Source organism: Pteropus vampyrus, unplaced genomic scaffold (assembly GCF_000151845.1).
Source record: "Pteropus vampyrus isolate Shadow unplaced genomic scaffold, Pvam_2.0 Scaffold103, whole genome shotgun sequence".
Lineage (NCBI taxonomy): Eukaryota > Metazoa > Chordata > Mammalia > Chiroptera > Pteropodidae > Pteropus > Pteropus vampyrus.
In genome coordinates, this window is record NW_011888884.1 from 1,344,906 (window position 1) to 1,350,412 (window position 5,507).

The following is a 5,507-nucleotide window of genomic DNA, read 5'->3' on the forward strand; positions in this document are numbered from 1 at the left end:
ATTCAGGATTATATTAGTTTCAGGTGTATAGTACCGTGGTTAGAAATTTATATAACTTTCAAAGTGATCCCCTGATGGATCTAGTACTCACCTGGCACCATACATAGTTATTACAATATTATTGACTGAATTCCCTAAGCCATACTTTACACCTCCATGACTATTTTGTAACTGCCCATTTGTACTTCTTCATCCCTTCACCTGCTCCCATACTGTTTTGAAAACTGTATTCTGCAAAAGTGTCCAGCAAAGCCTATATATGTGGGCTTTAAAACGACAAGTATTAAAATGCATTCACATAAACACATTTATCTCATACTCATCCCAACAAGGAGGGCAGCCAATTACAATCAGTTAGGACACTTTTTGCTTATCATTTAGATTTTTTTTTTCTTATTTCAACTAGATGCTCTTGTTTTATTAAAACCAATAATGCTCACAAATAAATGATTGTGTTTTTATTTTCATTAAATTTTATTTTAAATTAGTGTCTTTGGGTCTACGGCCATGCTACCCTGAACAAGCCCAATCCCTTCTGATCTTGGAAGCTAAGCAGGCTCAGGCCTGGTTAGTACTTGGATGGGAGACAACCTAGGAAGACTAGGTGCTGTAGGCATAAAAAATAAAAAAAATAAATAAGGGATCATAAGCTGACAAAGGTCCTTGCAATCTGTGAGGTCAACCAAGGGTTGCCTCGCCTAAAAATAAAAAAATTAAAAAAATAAATTAAAAAAATAAATAAATTAGTGACTTTGGCTTATTCAAAACTATCAGATATTGGCACACAACAAACTGTCTAGCTGTTAAAATTGATAATCCCCTCCTCCTGTTGTAGATATTTGCAGCATTTTGGTGCTTGGCTATGACATATTTTCTATTCCATCTACTTTAAATACCTTTTAATGTGGTTTTAGTTCTTGAACTTTTAAGCTTTGAAGCTTTAAAACACAAATAATTTTCACACCCATGCATAAAACTCTCTGATGGCTCCGCATTGCACTTAGACACATCTCTGAACCACCTTCCCCTCACTGACAAAACTCCAGCCACTCTACCCTTTTATCAGTTCTTCCAACTTGCCAAGTCTCTCCTGCCTCAGGCCCTTAGCACATGCTACTTTCTCAGCCCACAGCACTCTTCCCTCTACTCCTCACCTAGCTATCCTTTAGATCTCACATTACATATCAGTTCCTCCAAGAGGCTTCACTGACCCCCTAATCTAACTTATATCCCCTTCCTGTTATTTTCTCTGTGCTTTTCCCTCAGTGGCATTTATTATACTTTGCATTTATGTATACACTTGTGTTTACTGTTTTAATATCTTTCCCTCATTAGACTATGAATTCCAAATGATGGGAATCATGACTGTTTTATTGACCAAAGCTAATCTCAATAACTATTTGTTGGAAGTAAAAGAAGAAAGTAAATTTTATTCCCCTTCTAATTCTTTTTCATAAACGTAAGTTGGACACGGTAAGTAAGGAGACTGGAGTCCCTGCCTCACTCATATTCAAGGTAGGCTGTTCTATCCAGAATGAGATTTGGGGAAGGTTTAGATTGAGGAGAATGATGGGATTTGACATATGGGAAATTTTATTAGACCCAAGATAGGACAGAAAAATGTGATATTCTAAAAGGGGGAAAAAAGGTTAAAAAGCTAATTCTATTAATGAAGCAAAGGAAGGGGTGAGGTGGGGGGCAGAGAACAGAGAGGCTGAAAGGAACCTGAGGAGAACTTTAGAATGTCACAAGGGAATGGAAAAGTCAGAGCCAAGTTGATCAGGAGAGAAAAGACTGGTTGAGGCACTAAATTGGATCTCGTAGAGCAGCGGTCCCCAACCTTTTTGGCACCAGGAACCAGTGCTCCCATGAGAATCTAATGACTGATGATCTGAGGGGGAGCTGAGGTACTAGCGCTGGGGAGCTGCTACAAATACAGATGAAGCTTCGCTCGCTCTACTGCTATGCGGCCCGGTTCCTAACATGCCACGGACCCATATGGTCTGTGGCCCAGGGTTGGGGTCCTCGTAGAGGGAGAAAAGAGTGTGATGGGGAATGAATGCGTTTGTTCACAAGGAATTCCAGGTGGGAGGTAAGCACACTTGGAAATAAAGCTTAGCTGGAGAACAGAGAGGAAAAAGGAAGTAAGGTCTGAGAAAGTAAACTTACGAATCCTGTATGCAGTTCCACAGTTATTGAGCATCGAGTTCTAAGTCTGGGAGATATGCTATACATGAGAGTATTAATGGGAGACCATAAAGATGAAAGCAACCACGGTGCCCTTTGACCTTACACAGGGGGATGACTAGTCCTACATTCAACCTTCAATGGAGAATGGAGTGTGCCCACAGGTCAAGTTGTCCAGTTTTTGCTCTGTACACCCAAGCCTGCTGTGTCTTCCAGCGGATTCTCCACATCTACAATGATATCTAGAGAATTGTGTTACTCTCAGTTCCCCTTAGGGAATTATGTTTTTTATGGATTGTCTGAAAAAATAGCCTGGTGCTAACCTGAGACCCCACAAAATGTCAATGGAAAATGTTGGAAACCACAGCAATAATAATAGACAATGGATAATATTTATAGGTAATAGATGATATTTATTGAGCTGACTTTGTGTCAGACCCTGTTCTAAGACACTGATATGTCATTGACTTGTTTCACCTTCACAAAAATTACATGAAAAAGTTATTACCTATTTCCAGAAGAGGCCCAGAGAGACTGACGTCATTCAGCGAAGTGCAAAAGGACTCAAACCCAGCAAACTGACTCCAGAGCCTTACATTTGAATATACCTCATAATTTACAAAGCCCTTGAGAAGAGATAGAAATATTATCTGATCCTCTCAACAACACTTAAAAGTAAGGAACATCTTTGTCTCCACTGTATAAATAGGCAAACTGAGGTTCAAAGACATTCAATTACTGGTGTATGAAATAAACAGCAGTAGTACCAGTCAGTGCAGAGGTGGAAATCTACAACTCCCCGCTCCTAAAATGCCACACCATCTCTCACTTCTGCCGTAGCAGCCTAGTTGGTGAAGATTAAATTGCATCTACACAATCGGATATGCAGAGGGATAAAAGCTGCATCTAAGGTTTATTGGGTTTGGCGTGAAAGTCCCGATACCTGACAACAGGACATTGTCTCCAGGCTGAAATATGATTTCATACGGCCTGATGTCAGGGAGTATCCGTGAGAAGGGAACCGGAGGCAGAGAAGCTGACCAAGTGAGCGATATCTAGTAGCTGGCTCCAAAAATGACCCTTTCTTGGAGCCTGTCGCTTGTCTTCTGTCAGAGTGGCCCCGCTGCAGCAGCAGCCCAAGAGACCGCCCAAAAAGCAACGCCGGATGCAGAGAAACAGATGAAGAACTCCAGTCGGAACCCACCACTGAAGCCATTTTTTGTGCCTTTTCTGGTTAACGCCCCTCGTGCCTTCATGCCCTCTCTTCCCCACCCCTCTCATGCTGTGCCCACGGTGCCAAACGTGGTAATTCAACCGCCGCCACCGTTTCTACGTTTCTGTCTCCTGTCTCAGTTACCCCAGGAACGAACCAATTATTTGGGGTCGTCTGATATTTTCTAGTGGCCAGGGTATTGCAGCTCTGGCTCACGTTACCCACTAACTCATCATCCTTTCATTACAAGCTTCACACCGAACCACATTTGCTTCCGATCTGCAGTGACCCCCCCACCACCACCACCCTTTTTTTTAACTGCAGTCTAATAATGCTGACATGGTTAGGGATCGGAAGTAATGGCTATTGCGGCCAACTCCCTGACAAGAGGAAGGTTGGGGCCAGGATGGGGAAGCCTAGAACGTGTCTCCCTCCTTAGCAACATCGTCCTCCCTGGAGGCTCTGCTGGCCAAGAGGCAGTGGCACAAAACCACGCATCCAGCGCTTCTGCCCCTTGGCTTCTGCTGCCACGGCTGCTGCTATAGAAACACCAGGCGTACACATTGGGCTGAAATTAAACACCCATCCAGAACGAGGATGGGAGTCGGGCTCTGCCTGATGCCTCGGTCACCATGGCAACATGCCGGGAGCATGGCAGCAAGCAACGCGCACGGTATGGGAATACTCACTCCATTGCGGGGCTCTGGGCGGCTGGGCGCGCTGCTGCGGGGCTCACCAGCGCTGCTCGCGTCTGCCGGAGCCCGGCGCTCTGGCCGCGCGCGCACGCGAGGTGGAGCCGGGAGCGTCTCCCCTCCCCGCCCGCACCCCCTCCTCCCTTTGAGGGTTGAGAGTGAATGTTCAGGCTCTCTCAGCTCCCAGCCTACGAATAAAACGGGAAGCAATTGGACAATGTTGTTCGCTGGGCATTAGACAAGCCACTCCACTTGTGTTTCAGGGAGGAAGCACGCTGGCAGCTGCGCGCCGAGCGGTGTAGCCACCAGTGCGCTGTGCCCTGGCGCCCCAGGCACCAGGTGCGCCGGCCGCTCCCCTGGGACTGGTGGCACTGCACAGAGACTTGAGGGAGGCGTGGGACAAGGAGATGGGCGGTGGCACAGCCCAGAGGCCGCAGGGAAACGATAGAGTCATTGCAAGATTGCAGCTCTCATGCTTTGGAAGTTGCAGGAGAAAGAAGCACCTGGCCTCTGCAAATAGCAAGTACTGCCCCCAGTGGGCCCGGCGTGGGTTCGGGAACGCCATTGTGTTAGCCCAGCCGGCATCCGTCTCAGTTTCCCAAGGAAAACTCCAGCTACGCTGCAGCGCATTATGCAGTGTTTCATCAGTTGGGCGACCTCCCGCACTTAACACTCCGCATTCTGCAAATTCCCGCCTACCAGAAAGATTTGTCCAGTGTTACTCTCCCTGGTCCATCCTTTGAAAACAACAGATATAATGAACATGGTTTCCTAAATTACCAGAGTTATAAGCCCCCTTGGGGCGTGTATTCTCTCCCTACACCCCCTCTGAGAATCCTCTAGTCCTACAGGTTTCCAGAGCGGGAACCTGGCTCCCATCCAGGTGCCCTGCACCTGCTACAATGAAGAGCAGCTGAGATGGGACAAGCCTCAGGCTTTCATTATATCTTACTGTCCCGTTACTCTGTGAGTAGGTTTCTGCAAGGTGCTGAGGGTGCAGCCCAGGCATAGCCATCACGGTCCCTGCCCCAGTGGAGTTCACAGACTAAACTAGAAAGACAAAGCGTAGAGAAAAAGAAAAAGTAGAGAAAAAGAAAAAATAAATGTATCATCACAGGCTGAAAATATTACTGTGAAAATAAAATTAAGTAATAAAATTGTGATGAATGTTTTCAAGTTAACTTATAATGATCACACAACTCTGAATATACTAAAAACCACTGAATTGTACGTTCTGAGTGAAATTTACACATTGTATCTTAATAAAGCTGTTTTAAACAAAAAAAAAATACTGTGATGGAGAATAAAAGGGAAGTGTACCTGCTAGGGTAGGGTGTTTAGGAAAGCCTCCCCCAACCCCAAGAGACTGGCCTGAGATGCAAGAGGGCTGGGACATGCAAACCACATGGGAAGGA

At 45.5% G+C, this 5,507-nt stretch overlaps 1 pseudogene; it reads left to right on the forward strand.

The window, feature by feature from the left end:
- The first annotated feature begins 497 nt into the window (after positions 1-497).
- Positions 498-616, forward strand: LOC111742898 (annotated as a pseudogene).
- Positions 617-5,507: the final 4,891 nt, after the last annotated feature.